Genomic DNA, 16,322 nt, shown 5'->3' on the forward strand with positions numbered 1-16,322 from the left:
ATATCGATTTGGTTCGTCGTAAGGGCAGATTATTACATAAAGAACGGGGAGAAATTACAAAAGGAAACATGACTTAAATATTTACGTAGGTTGCACATGATCAGAATGTGTCCAAATAACATTTTTGTTGTACAAGGAAGATGGTGACTCTAAATTGACTACAGTTGTGGTGGTCGTGTGAATGTTTGTCTGTCTTTATGTGACATGACATGTATCATAATTTTGATAGTAGCCATGCAAACACTGCTAATTTATGCCTATAAAATGTTTGCTTCAATTATACGATCAGTCATGCTTTTACTTTGCAATATTTCCGTTTTTCTTCTTCCTGTTTGTGGCTGACTTGACACATTGGGACTGAAGCAGGGTCGGATCACATGATTGCTCGGAGCGTCATGAAGCAGAGGAACAGAAGGGTGAGGCGCCCTCTTTGAAGCACAATTATTATCAGCCAAAACGACCACAGTGAAATGTTCAAAGTCATCATATAATACAGTTTTAAAAAATAACATTTTCATAAATCAATGTACACAAAAATAATAATTAGTACCATTTTGTTTCAAAAACTTTATTCTGATGAAAATAATGACAATCTTTCCTTCAAAAAGTAATTTATTCCTCACTAATAAAATCAGACTACAATTTTTATCAAACCCAAAATAATTGATTGCTCATTTCAGAGATTCAAAGTTTGAATATGTTTCTGCATGTGTAATATTTCCAGAGTTCATCAAGTGAACGAACACTTTTTGCGGCTTGGAAGATTCTAACTTTACAGTCATCTTGAATGCATACTGAGATCTTTCTGACGTCTGAACATTCTAGAGGGGGTGTGGCTAAAGTAAAATGGATAGAATATTTTTTTAAAACAATGAGAATGAGTATTTTAAAGTTTCTCTTATCATTGGCAACAAGTCACTTTTGTCTTAAATATCAAATAGTGTTGAATAATTTAATGTGACCTAAAGCAGTGTTTATCAACCACTGGGCCGTGGTCCATTTGTGGGCCACAAATCTTTTTCAAGTTGAAGCTAATTATTAGTATTGCACAATATTAATAATATTAAGATTACAATGTTAGTCTATTCTATGATGGAAATTTGGCATTTTAAAGCTCTATGGCCTGTCAAATTTCACAAAACTGACATAAATTAGTTTCTACTAAAATCTAAGCATTATAATGTCAGTTTATTTTTGAAATGTATGGAAAAGCTGCAGCTCATTTTAATGAAGAGAGCATATTTACCTGGAGGGAATTCCACAACAAATATTTTATCACCCGAGGCCCAAATATGGCCATTGGGTATTGTGAAGACTTTGCATCCATCCGTCTGTCTGTTTGTCCGGCCGTCTATCTGTGCGCCAGTCCTCTTATTACCAGGGTCTTCAAATTCATAGGAAGCATTCTTGGAACACAGACCTTGGACAAGTTCAAAGATGACTAACCTTGACCTATTTATTCTAAGGCAGGGGTCTTGAACTCCAGTCCTCAAGGACCGGTGTCCTGCAACTTTTTAGATGCGTCCCTGGTCCAACACACCTGAATCAAATGGCTGAATTAACTCCTCAGTATGCAGTCAAGGTCTCCAAAGTGCTGCTAATGACCTCATTAATTGACTCAGGTGTGTTGAAGCAGTGACACATCTAAAAGTTGCAGGACACCGGCCCTCTGGGATTGGAGTTGAATACCCCTGTTCTAAGGGGTCAAAAGGTTTATTCTCTTGCTTGTCTCTTTTCCTGCTTCAGGTTCTCTGGCTTTATTTCTGTTGTCTGTCTCTTGGTGTTTGGTGGTGGGCATTTCACTCTCTCTGGCCACTCCCTCGTTCTGTTTCTTATCATTTATTTGCTGATGACATCCAAATTTACTGCTCATTTAAAGCCCCTGAGATCCAGAAATTGGACTCTCTACTGAACTGCCTTGAGAAAATTAAACAATGGCTCGGTGCAAATTTGCTGCAGTTAAATTCAGATAAAACCGAGGTGCTGGTGGTTGCCCCCGATGATGTCAGTCCGGGGATTAAACAGTATTTAGGTCTTTTGAGCTCATCTGCAAAATCTAGCCTGAGAAACCTAGGTGTTATCTTTGATAAAGAAATGTCATTTGAGCATCATTCCAAGCAGCTAACCAAAAACTGTTTCTACCAGCTGAGGAAGATTTCCAAACTCAGATCAGTTGTTTCAAAAGTTGATCTTGAGTTGATTATTCATGCCTTTGTATCTTCTCGTTTGGACTACTGCAACAGTTTGTTTTCCTGTCTGAACAAAAAGGAGCTGTCCCGTCTGCAGCAGGTCCAAAATTCTGCAGCTAGGCTGCTGTCTCGCTCAAGCAGAAGGACTCATATCTCTCCTATTTTAAAGTCTCTTCATTGGCTCCCAGTGTCATTGAGTTTCCATTTTAAGATCCTAGTGTTGACTTTTAGAGCTTTGCATGGCCAGGCTCCCTCCTACATTAGAGACCTGCTATGTCCCTACTCTCCCGCTCGGAGCCTGAGGTCAGTGGATCAGAACCTTCTGAGGGTCCCTCATACCCACTTTAAGACCCGAGGAGATCGCTCTTTCCAGGCCGTTGCACCGAGGCTCTGGAATGATCTCCCTTTGTCTCTTCATTCGCTGGACTCTTTCGATGTTTTTAAGAGCAAACTTAAAACCCTTCTGTTTCTCCAGGCATTCAATCCTTAGTAGTGAGAGGGCTGTTTTATTACCACTGTGTGTGTTTTAGAGTTATTTTATTGTGATGTACATTGTCTTTTATTCTTAGAATTTTTATCTCTGTGTCTTTTGTGAAGCACCTTGTGACTTTCCTTGTCTGTGAAAGGTGCTATATAAATAAACATTACTTACTTACTTACAAAACCTTCGGATATCTTTCGATGAGATAGATGATGACTGGAGTGCAGTTTGAAGCAGAAACAAGGTGATAATCAGCAAAAGCTGGTGACGTTCAGAAATGATGCTGCCGATTTCTGAAATGACGCATGCACAGTGAAGGCAGGGTGGACCAATTTTTAGGGGGGACCATTCGGTCTGTGACACTGGACCCAGCTGTCGATCTAAGTAAACAGTCTTAACCCTAAAAGCTTGTGCAAGTCCTGCATTTGTGCCCAGCTGTCTCTGACTGCAAAGCCTGATAATTTGGTTCAAGCTAGCAGCCAGCAGATATCACAGTGCATCTCTACTCTGATTGGCTGTTGCCATGTGCATCCCAGTATCCCTTGCGCAATTCGGGAGAAGCCCCCACACGATCTATGACATCACTATCATTGACTGTATGGGTCGCTACTGTAAATAGTTCAAGGACATCTGTTCTTTTGAAATTTTACCCTTCAGGGTAACTATTTTAATTTTTCAAGACAATGCAAATTTTGATCATATTGGTGATATTTAAAGGCTAATAAATAAAATTATAGTGTTGCCAAAAAATTATTTTCCTGACTTAAATCTTAAAAAATTGAAAGGCTGTACAGCTTTAAATGCCATATAAATATTTCAAACCACAACTATTAAAATGATAAATAACAGACTATTCATTCAACTTTGAACATCGTCAGCTAATATCACAGCATGAAGCTAATACTTCATGCTATGATATAACGATAGATAATGAAAAATTGAAAAGTTCCTGAAGTTAAAAAGTAACCATAGTTTTCTACTATTCTGCAAAAATGCAATCCAGATTACAGTTTTTATTGTTCTTAATTGCTGTAAAAGAGAGGGATATTGTATTTTATTAATATAATTTACAATAGATTATGCAAATAGAATTGGTTATCCCAAATAATTGGTGATCTCTTTTTAATGGGCCCTGACTGGTTACAAGTGGGCTTGTTATATGTGGGCCTTAATGTAAAAAAAAAAGCTTCAGAACTCCTGATTTAAAAGTTACATTAAAAAAAGAACAAGGAACAGTGCAGATGATATTACATCACTATACTAGATATTATCTAGTATATGGACACTGTGTTTCATGGAGCCTTGAGATTTATTACAAACTTAAAATCTCTCACTCATCACTGTTTGCTGTACTCTCAAGTTGGTTGGTTCTCCCTCTCCATTCAGCATTGGATTCACTGGCATCTTTTTATTTATAAGGCAGTACTTGGACTTCTTCCTCCTTATCTGAACACTTACATTCTCCTGAGGCCTGCAGGGACATCTCACCTGCGTTCACAGGATCTCATTTTATTGACTGTCCCAAAAGCCCACACTGTCTTTGGCAAAAAGACTTTTAATTTTGCAGCACCTTCTGCATGGAATCAGCTTCAGAATGAATTACAGTTGAAGGAGTTGGTCTCATTGTATTTTTAATGGACCTTGCAGAAAGGCAGTCTGTCAGTTTTTAAATTGATTTAGGACCCTGGTTTTTATGATGACATTGGTGTTTGACTATGTTGAGTGAAAGTGTGTCTATGCATTTATTTGTAAATGTTTTTATATTTATTTGTAACTGTGTTGCTGCCACTTGCCAGGACACTCTTGTAAAAGAGATTTTTGATCTCAATTGACAGACGGGATGAGGTATGACACAAATGCACGACTCCAGCAGACAGCTCTGGTTTTTAGTAAACTTTACTCTGTCGCTCCTTCTCCAACTGCGCATCAATAAGCGAGTCGTGCGAAGCGGAAGCTGAGCGGAGACGTAGATCGGTGGGAGACGGGCGGGTGGGGGAGTGATGGTGGTGGTAGTGTGTGTGTGTGTGTGGGGGGGGGGGGGGCATGAGGAGCATTTAAACCAAAAATATTCATCTCTACTAAAGAATGTAGGCGCTGCGCCATGCGCCATTACGGATTGCAGTGGTTGGTACACGAGTAGGCAGTCCAACAAAAGCAGCAGTACAGAAATCATCAGGCTAAATGACGTGGTCAAAGCAACAGGCAGGAGGTCAGGTACACACTATGAGGCAGGCAGGAATAAGAACACAGGTACAGAGCTGGAAAGAGGGCACAAGGCACAACAAACTGGCAAAGGACAAAACCACCCAGTGAGCTTATAAAACCCCAGGTGGTAATCAGTGAATCAGGAACAGGTCCACACGGAAAGCACCAGAACGTGGCCAGAGAGAGAGAGAGAGAGAGAGAGAGAGAGAGAAGACAAGTGAAACAGAGACAGACAGACCCAAGCAGAAAAATCCCAACAAGAGAATAAACAAACCAAAACCCTGATAATACAAAACTAACAAAACTAAAACTCTGACATCAATGAGTTTTTATCCTGGTTAAAAACAGGTTTGATGATGATGATGACTAGATATTATTGTTGTGAAAGTGTCGTGACACGGACCCACAACAGGGGGCGTTAATGAACGGACAATGGATAAGCCAAAAGTAACAATTTAATGTTGTGAATCGCACAACGACGTACAGACAATAACAATATGGTGGACTGTCAATCATACACCAGGTGACGTGTGGGCAGGCTTGACGATAGAAGACGCCTGGCGAGAGAAGAGCCGGATCCCCACACAGCTTCCACCACCAACGGAGCTGAAGAACACCGGAGCCGCCAAGCCCTGCGCCCCAGGTGGCCGCTGTCTTCAGCAGTCAGACCCGGTACTGCTGGCAGAGAACAGACAGTCCTGATGAGTGTGAGTTCGCACACTCAGTAATCCCACAGTCAGTGTTTAGTTAGGAGGGAGCACCTCCACCTCCAATCACACACTCGTGCAGCTCCTGTTTCACCACTTATCTGGTTTGGGGTGTGAGGCGAAGCCGTCGCAGATCACACCAAACGCCAATCCCACAGATAAGGACACACCACAGGAAAACGGCTGCAAAGAAGTACAGATTATTACTCAATGTTTTGAGTCAGCAGAGAAAGTTACCTGAATGGTAGCTGATTTCTCGGCGAGGAAATGGAGTTGCAGTCCGGCCTTTATGGTGATGGTGATGAGATGAATGAGTGACAGCTGGTGCTGAGGATGAGTGACAGCTGTCACTCCCAGTGGCTCCGGCGCCCTCTCGTGCTTGAAGCCCGCACTCCAAGCAGGGCGCCATCTGGTGGTGGTGGGCCAGCAGTACCTCCTCTTCAGCGGCCCACACAACAATTATCTTATGTAATTTATCCCCCTTTGACAAAAAAGAAAAGATTTATTAGTGCCCATAAAATGTGTTTGTGTAATTTAAATGTGTTCATAAAAGTGTAGGTGATGCCAAAAAAATGAATGAAATGTTGATATTTTAAAAAATCCTGAACAATAAAAGTTGATGATAAATGCGCAGGTGACGGATAAACTACAGCTGTCTGAAGCCTGCGCTCTATTTCAGCCCTCAACCGTGGCCATATTGCTGCCACGTCATCACCGGAACGGCACCAGCTGATTCAAGCCTAAATCAATAGTAAACAGGTACATACATTTCAAATCTGAGGGACGAGGGACTGAAAATATCAGTTTTTTTTAAATATTGTTTGTTTTTGTGAATATAGTTAGTGTGCTGTATGTTAGTAGCATGATAAACATGATGTTATTAAATATTAAAGCCATTCACACAAGGAGTAAATAATATAGTCTTACCTGTTCGTTTTGGTGAGACCATCTTTAGTCTGATGAAACGTCTGAAAATAATTTAATTCATTGTCCTGGCTGAAGAAAAGTCTATGATGGTTCGAGTCTCTGCTGTACCCATCCGGGAGCGGTACAGTCAGCTACAGGTGTAATCCGTTAATTGCGTCTGCGGCTGATGGTTCGAGTCTCTGCTGCGGAGGAATCCTCCTCTTGTTCCACCGCGGCCATTTTTCACTGCAAGTTGAAAGATTCCCAGTCCCTTATCTGCTCATAACATCACAGTCTGCACGTGCCGAAATTATCCCATGATCCACAAAACAATAAAATGATGTGTAAATACTCAATTTTGCCTCCATGTCGAGTGGAGAAGCTGCAGACACCGTGCGTGCGCGCTCATCAATATATGTTCCACCTGTCAATCAGAATTAGAATTAACCGTTCTGATACAGAAAACACCGTAGAGCTCCGACCCGAACCATCAGGTGGAAACGGGGCTGTCAGTAGCCTGTAAAAATGCATAAATTAGTGGGACTATTAAGATAATGGATCAGGCGCTGATATCACTTCCTCCATCTTCTCCAATGTCGGGACTCGCTGGGAAGTTCCTGGTCACAGAGTCACCTCACCTGGATTAGGGAAACCGGGGCCTCCTTCTGGAGCCAGGCCTGGTGGCTGAGTGTGTAGTCATGGGGCTCGATAGAGTCAGCCCAAAGAAACGACACGGAGTTGCCTCCATGTGGACTCACCACCCACAAAGAGAGAATACAGGGTCAGGTGAGCTATTCTATGGGCAGAGGGTAGGGGCATACGCCCACAAAAACAAAAATTATTATTATTATTGTTATGATCGCGAGTAAAAGCGGCCGAGATGAGTTTCCTCCGCAGGGTGGCTGGGCGCTCCCTTAGAGATAGGGTGAGGAGCTCAGTCACTCGGGAGGAGCTCGGAGTTGAGCCGCTGCTCCTCCACGTCGAAAGGAGTCAGTTGAGGTGGCTCGGGCATCTTTTCTGGATGCCCCCTGGACGCATCGCTGGAGAGGTGTTCCGGGCACGTCCCACTGGGAGGAGGCCCCGGGGAAGACCCAGGACATGCTGGAGGGACTACATCTCTCGGCTGGCTTGGGAACGCCTTGGGGTTCCCCCGGAGGAGCTGGGGCAGGTGTGTGTGGATCAGGAGGTCTGGGCGGCTTTGCTTGAGCTGCTGCCCCCGCGACCCGACTCTGGATAAAGCGGAAGAAAATGGATGGATGTTGGTTTGGCACAAGTTTTACACCAGATGCCCTTCCTGATGTCACTCTATATTACATGGAGAATGGTCAGGGGTGGGGTTTGACTCTACTGGAACCAGAACCTGGTGAAATAAAAAAAAAATGGGACAGTGACTGTACAAAATTCAGAAACACTGGAGGAGAACAGCGCCACCTAAAGGAGATAAACCTCTATGCTGGTTGTGTTTATGTGAGTGTGTGTGAGTTTGTGTGTAGTTTTGCTTTTTATTATCATTTCTATACTTGGAATTTTTTTCCTCCCAGATTTGCATTTATTCACTGTTTTTGCATTACATGGTCGAGTGTTTCGAAAGGATTTTAATAGGTTGAGTAGAAAAGTAACACCAATAGCCATTGACAATTTAAGGGAGGATTTACTACGTCAGAATTGGAATGAAGTTTATGTTGATGATGTTGATGTATCCTATGATGGTTTCATTTCCTCTATTTCTAAGTTATATGATAAACATTGTCCTCTTGTTGACAAAATATACACTAATCGATACGGCAATAAACCATGGATAACTAAGGGACTTCAGAGAGCATGTAAAAAGAAGAATTTATTGTATAAACAATTTATAAAATTAAGAACAAAGGAAGCTGAAAGAAAATATAAAATTTATAAGAATAAACTAATTTATATTATGAGATTTAGTAAGAAAAAATACTATAGCGAGCTACTCGTTAAAAACAAGAATAATATAAAAAATACATGGAACATTTTAAATGAAATAATAAAAAAGAGTAAAAATGTTAGAGATTATCCTTCTTTTTTTCTCTTGAATAATACAGTGATTGAAGACAATGAGTCTATTGCTCACCATTTTAACGAATTTTTTGTCAATGTGGGGAAAAAACTAGCTAGTAATATCGACTCAACGAGCACTAATTTTTTTGAAAATAAGATAACATTTAATAAATCTATGTCAATGTTTGTTGGTGCAACCAATGAAGAAGAGATAATTGATCTGGTGCATAATTCCAAAAGTAAGAAAACAAAGGATTTTAATAATTTTGATATGGCTTTTTTGAAAAAAATTATTGATTGTATAGCGAAACCTTTCAGCTATATTTGTAATATATCATTAAGTTCTGGTAAATTTCCTTCTCAGATGAAGATAGCAAAAGTAATACCTACGTTTAAAACCGGGGACAAACACAATTTTTCCAATTACAGACCTATTTCACTTTTACCACAATTTTCGAAAATACTAGAAAAAATATTTGTAAAAAGATTGAATAATTACTTGCAAAAGCATGAGATACTTTGTGAAGAACAGTATGGATTTAGAAAATCTAGATCTACATCACATGCATTGATGGATTTTATCAAAAAATATAGCGACTGCAGTAGATAATAAGCAATATACAGTAGGTATTTTTTTTGATTTACAGAAAGCGTTTGATACTGTTAACCATGAAATATTATTAACCAAATTACAGAAATACGGAATTAGAGGATTAGCATATGATTGGATAAATAGTTATTTACATGGTCGGTTTCAGTATGTTCATTATAATAACACTGATTCTGGACTTCGGGAAATTACGTGTGGGGTGCCCCAGGGTTCGGTGTTAGGACCCCTGTTATTTATACTATATATAAATGATATAAGTTGGGTGTCAAGAGTACTGAGGTGTGTCCTTTTTGCAGATGACACAACTGTGTTTTGTAGTGGCGATAATCTTGAACAGCTTTTGGATACTGTGGAAAATGAATTGGATAAATTCAAGGCTTGGTTTAACGCTAATAAATTGTCACTTCACCTTGGAAAAACTAAATGTATTATATTTGGAAATAAATTTGTACCTAAATGTAAAAATGTAACCATTAACAATATGGAAATAGAGACAGTGACTGAGAATAAATTCCTTGGTGTTATAATTGATAATAAACTCAGCTGGAAACCGCATATAAATTATATAAAATTGAAAATGTCAAAATCTATCGCCATCATGTACAGGGTCAAGGACACACTGTTACAGGAAGGATTACTCACTTTATATCATTCTTTAGTAGTATCATATATGACATATTGTGTGGAGTCTTGGGGTAACACTTATAAATCAAATACCAATCAAGTATTTCTTTTACAAAAACATGCCATTAGAATTATTTGTAACAAACATTATCTTGAGTCAACGCATTCTTTGTTTATGATTTTAAATTTATTGAAATTTAGAGATTTAGTGGATTATATCACAATACAAACTTTGTACAAAGCAAATAATCAAGCCTTACCACTTTATGTCCAGAACCTGTTCAAGATAAGGGATTCTGGATATAGTTTACGAGGATGTGTTGTATTTAAGAGGCCTCCCGTACGCACTAATATAAAGGGTTTTTGTGTTTCAGTTAAGGGGGTGAAGATTTGGAATAAATTGTTGTATGGCTGGGGGGCCTGGCTGCCTTTTTGTTTCTGTCTTTTGTTTTTCCTTCCAGGTGGCTTGCATTTGGGACTGAGTGGCTGTGTTGCTGAGGTTATCAGGACCTCACCCTGATCACCTGCGGCTCGTCAGGACTCACAGCTGAGGTGCATCTATATGGATTGGAACATGGTGGCATTTAAGACTGGAGTATACAGTGTGTATTTGCCAGAGACTCAACCTTGTGACCAGACGGGTGAGATCGTCGTCTCGGGAGCCATCTCATCATCAGTGGATGCAGAGAACGTCCAGGGTTTGATGCACGGTCTGTGAAAGAGGAGGGGGTGAGGTCTCACGCTCGTCAGCACACTTCCTGAGGTACGTTAGATTTTGTGACTAACATTTATACAGTCAGTAAATGTGGTGTCCCTCACACCTTTTTATATTGAGCTGTATGTTAGTCATGTATCGGCTTCCACTGCAGTGGAGTTTTGTGAACTGGATGTTCCATGCCTGCAGGTTGGGAAGCTGATTAGTAATCAAGCCAGGAAGTGTTTGCTGTTTGTACACCTTTAAGTGTTCTCTCTGTGTGTAGAGTGTGGACTCACATAATGGTTCCTTCTTTCACAGACTCGGTTTGTTGCGGCCACCTGGGGGGTGTCAGCGGGGTCCTTGGGTCCGAACAGCTTCTGGCTCCGGACCGTTAGCGCTGCTGGGAGCGCACCACGCCAGACCGCACTTTCTTTTGTTATTTTTTGTATCACTGTTATGTATTAAATTCAGTTAGCCTTTGTACCGTGCTCTGCTTATTTCATACTGGGTCCTTCAAACGCTGGTCGGTTCTCCGAGCTGCGTCCGACACATAACAGTAGTCTCTGGCCAAACATCACGGACCCAGCGGTAGCAGAGACGGTAACGCGCCGGGAAGGTGGCAGCAGACGTTCAGAAGTTATCCGGATCAGTTGCGGGTGCTCTCCGCCCGGATGGTGCGTGTTTGAGAACCCATTACTGAATACTGATTCGTGCTCTCTTGCAGCTGTGTTCCTGTGTGTGCCTTATCCGTGGGTCGTGGTGGAGTGTGACTGGCGACGGCTTCGCGTCGCACTTCAACCGGATAAGAGGTTTGAACGGGAGCTGCAGGAGTGAGTCTGTAATAGGTGAACGCGCACGGCGGAGCTCTGTGGCACGGGTCGCGGTGCTTCCTGTGTTACAGTCGTAGCCCCGTTTCCCCGGGTAATGATAGCTACTGCGTCTGTTGTGTCAGCTCCGGTGTTATTTAGTTGAATCACATTTTTGGTTGTGTGCTGCTCACAGAAAGGCAGCATGAGTTTGTTTTCTCAGTTACCAAAGGGGTTTTTTCATTTTTAGCACTTTGGCTCCCTCTTTTGGTGACTGAGTCACATTACCGTCAAGCTCTTAAGTTGGAACAGGTGTGTTCCATTTGTTGGAGCTTGACGGTATAAATCACTTATTTGTTTTGTGTTAGTTCATTTTGTGTGGGTGTTTTTTGAGTTGGTTTTTGTGTGGGATTTTAATTTTTGTTTTTCACTATTTAGTGTCTGGGGTCGTGACCCTGCAGTTCTGCCAAAAAAAAAAAAACAGAAAAAAAAGAAGGACCCGAGCAACCTTATGTCAGTCTGTTAGTCTTTCTTTTTATTTTTTTTTTTCAGTTTCACCTCCCAGGGTTTGATGGGACGGTCCCCTGGGGGGGGGGGGGGGGGGGGGGTATTTGGGTTGTTGTTTTTTTCTTTCTTTTTTTTTTGTTTTTGTTATGCCCTCTCTTCTCCTCTGACTCCAGCCGTGTGAGCCGTAGTGTCGGCGTTGCTGGAGTGGTGCAGTTAGGTTGTGCTGGGCGTTTCCCAGGTAACCTCTGCACCCGGGAGGGGAGGGGGGGGTTTGGGGTATTTTCTTTTTGTTCCCTCTCTTCTCCTCTGGCTCCAGCCGTGTGAGCCGTAGTGTCGGCGTTGCTGGAGTGGTGCAGTGTGGTTATGCTGGGCGTTTCCCAGGTACCCTCTGCACCTGGGGGGGGGGTGTTTTCCCCCCAGTTTCCGCCCTCAGGGTTTGACTGTGGTGTCCTCTGGGGGGGAAAAGGGCTGTGGGTCCATCTAGCCATAGACGGCCGGGGCTGGGTCCGTTGGTCGTGAGGGGAGGCGTCTCCTGGGGTTGACGAGTGGTCCTCTGGGAGGCGCTGGGAGTCCCCGTGGGTGACGTTGGATCCCAGAGGGACCTCGGCTGTGGTTATTACTCCTGGAGCTGGCGGGAAGTCCTCTGGGGGGTGTTGGTCCCTACATGTCGTTTGGGGGGGGGGGGGGGGGGGGGTGTTTTAGCGCTTTTATTTGTACGCTTAAGTTTGGGGTTTTTCTTTTCTCCTCATCCCGGGGTTTGATAGGACGGTCCCCTGGGGAGGGGGGGGTGGTTTGGTTGTTTGTGTTTGTCTTTTTTGTTTTATGACTAATGACTGCACATGGTTGGATAAAGGCTGACCGCACAGGTTTAAGAACTCCTGGCCACACCTGTGCTAAGTGACTGACTGAAACAAAGGCAAGGATGCAGCCAGAGGAGAGGACATCAATCATTCTGTTGGAAGACGAATGCAGATGCGGTTTCCAGCCATGGTCCCTGGAGGGGGGTGTTTCTCCTGGGCCAGGTTTGTGTGGTCGCCGGGAGGCTTCCCGTGAGGGTGGGGTACTGTTGTATGGCTGGGGGGGCCTGGCTGCCTTTTTGTTTCTGTCTTTTGTTTTTCCTTCAAGGTGGCTTGCATTTGGGACTGAGTGGCTGTGTTGCTGAGGTTATCAGGACCTCACCCTGATCACCTGCGGCTCGTCAGGACTCACAGCTGAGGTGCATCTATATGGATTGGAACATGGTGGCATTTAAGACTGGAGTATACAGTGTGTATTTGCCAGAGACTCGACCTTGTGACCAGACGGGTGAGATCGTCGTCTCGGGAGCCATCTCATCATCAGTGGATGCAGAGAACGTCCAGGGTTTGATGCACGGTCTGTGAAAGAGGAGGGGGTGAGGTCTCACGCTCGTCAGCACACTTCCTGAGGTACGTTAGATTTTGTGACTAACATTTATACAGTCAGTAAATGTGGTGTCCCTCACACCTTTTTATATTGAGCTGTATGTTAGTCATGTATCGGCTTCCACTGCAGTGGAGTTTTGTGAACTGGATGTTCCATGCCTGCAGGTTGGGAAGCTGATTAGTAATCAAGCCAGGAAGTGTTTGCTGTTTGTACACCTTTAAGTGTTCTCTCTGTGTGTAGAGTGTGGACTCACATAATGGTTCCTTCTTTCACAGACTCGGTTTGTTGCGGCCACCTGGGGGGTGTCGGCGGGGTCCTTGGGTCCGAACAGCTTCTGGCTCCGGACCGTTAGCGCTGCTGGGAGCGCACCACGCCAGACCGCACTTTCTTTTGTTATTTTTTGTATCACTGTTATGTATTAAATTCAGTTAGCCTTTGTACCGTGCTCTGCTTATTTCATACTGGGTCCTTCAAACGCTGGTCGGTTCTCCGAGCTGCGTCCGACACATAACATAAATGTCCTGTTGAAATTAGATTATGTAGTTCTTTAGTTTGTTTTAAGAAACGTTATAAAAATCTATTAATTTCTGGATATATTGGAAAAGGAAATTGAATTTAATGTATAAATATGATGTATACATTTGTTAATGTATGGTATGTATCTGTGGGGAATGTATGTGTATATATAGGAGTGTGAGCAAAAATGGATATGTATTTATGAGTCCTTTTTTTTTTTTTGAGTATAAGTGTAAAATGTGTTGGACTGGATTTTTGGTATAGGGGTGGGTAACTTATAAGCTTTGCTTCTTCCCACCCCTTTTCAGACACACAGTGCAAATTTTGGTTTTGGTTTTTGTTTTGATTTGTTTTGATATGTTGTGTCTGTACTGTGCTGATGCTGAAATAAATTTCATTCATTCATTCATTCATTCATTCATTCATTCATTCATTTGTGTCATTCCAGAATTATGGATAAAAGTAATTTTGTTCAATTAAGTAGCACTACACATTGATTAATTATATATGATCAAGGTACGTTTTTATTCTAGATTTTAAATATTTTTCACATTTGTGTCTGAGTCACACCCTCGATAGCTGTCTGTCAAAGTGCCCACAGGGTCAAGGCTGAGAGTTTAACCCAAAACCTTTGCGTTGCACTGTTATGGGGGAAAAAAATAAAATAACAACAAGGCTGATGTGCAATAGTTTCTATGCAAACAGGTCATGATGATGTGTTTACTGTGTTTGAGCCACAGCAATGTATCCAACATTTATTTTAAGCATGTTTTGTTTCTCTGTGCCAAGAGCACTCAGAGTAGTTAGAATTGGATCAGTTTTAATCCCTGGATCAACTGTAATATAAGAAACGGCCAATTATAAAATAAATCTCCAGTTATTTCATGTAATATCAATTTCATCCTGTAGATGGCAGCTAACCCTTATGTTAACACCAGTGTTGTTACCATTATTGATTTAATAACAACAATGCACAAGTCAGAAATTCAAAACTTTGAGAACATCATTGGTGCAGATCATCTTAAGGTTGATGTCTTTACAGATTTATATCCAACCGGTCAACCAAGCTGCATCAATCACCCAGCAGGTCTGGACGGACTGAGGCACAACATTTTCACAACACAACATGCTTCTCTTATTTCCCCTCTCCACAGTATGATTTTTTAGTTATTAATTTTGTTCTGAGTTCATCATTTATTTTCTGCTCCATATTCCGTAGTCACTGGTTTTGTTTTCTGTTTATTTTTGTATTTTCTGTTTTTCATATTTTAGTCATGTGGTTTATTCAGTCATTGTTTCTGTCCAGTTAATATTGTTATTTCCATTGTGTGCGTTCTGGTTGTTCCAATATAGTCACTGATTTTGTATTTCCTTCATGTACACTCTTGCACCTGTTTGTTTCATCATTGTCTCTGTTTCCCCTGTATGCTTATTTACTCTCTTGCACTTGTCTGTTTCATCGTTGTCACAGACTGTCTGAATCACTCCCTCACGCTCTTGCATCTCTTCCCTCCTCTTGGATTGACTCAACCACACCTCCCTTCTAGAACTTTCTTCCACAGGGCACCTTGTTTGTTGTGAAAGTGTAGGAACATGGACCCACAACAGGGGGCGCAAATGAACGGACAATGGAGAAAGTCAAATAACAACACTTTACTGTTGTGAATAAGCACAACAAACACAGCAGATTACAATAATAGTCAATGAAGTCAATTCACAAAAATGTGTCGCGTGGGCAGGCTCGAAGATAAAAGACGTCTGTCCAAAGCAGAACCGGAACCACACGATTTCCTCCGCCACCGAACCCTGGGAATACTGGAGCCGCCAAGTCCCGAACTCCCAGGTGGCCACTGCCTCCGCTTGTCGGATCTGGTACTGCTGGCGAGGAACAAAAACAGTTAGATGTGGGTGCGTCTGCACCCAGCAACACGTATGGTGGAAAACCACCTCCACCTCTCGTCGGAAAAAAGGAAACAAAATATCTGCTGTCCAACACACAAAGCAACAGGTATTCCTGTCAGGAAGACAACAAAGTCGGCTGAGTACGTTACCTCCTCGGTAGAGCGATATCTCGGCAAAGAGGTGGAGATGTCGTCTTGCTGATATACCACTGAAGATCAGATGATTGGTGACAGCTGTCGTAGGTGATAAGTGACAGTTGTCACCCCCGCTGCTCCTGTGAGGCGGCAGCGCCCTCTTGTGCCTGGAGCCCGCACTCCAGGCAGGGTGCCCTCTGGTGGTGGTGGGCCAGCAGTACCTCCTCTTCAGCGGCCCACACAACATTGTTAACCTAATTACCCCACCTGTGTATTTAAGCCCTTCACTTTCTCCACTCCCATGCCAGTTTGTTGCAATCTTTGTATCCACGTTCCAGCCTCTTGCTTCTGTCCTTTGCCTCAGTGTGTTATGACCTTGCTTTGTTTACCGGACCTAGTTTGTGCCTCAGCTTATGATGCTGTATCTCAGTGTTTTTGAACCCAGCCTGTCTCTTGAGCACGTTTTGCCTAGCACTTATCTGTACCTCTGCTTCGCTGCCTGCCTTCCCGTGTATCATACCCCTGCTTGTGAACACGATAAAGATTATTTTCTACTTATAACACCTTGTCCTCCAGTCTGCATTTTGTGCCCTCCCACATTATGTGCCA

Source organism: Thalassophryne amazonica, chromosome 3, assembly GCF_902500255.1.
Source record: "Thalassophryne amazonica chromosome 3, fThaAma1.1, whole genome shotgun sequence".
NCBI lineage: Eukaryota > Metazoa > Chordata > Actinopteri > Batrachoidiformes > Batrachoididae > Thalassophryne > Thalassophryne amazonica.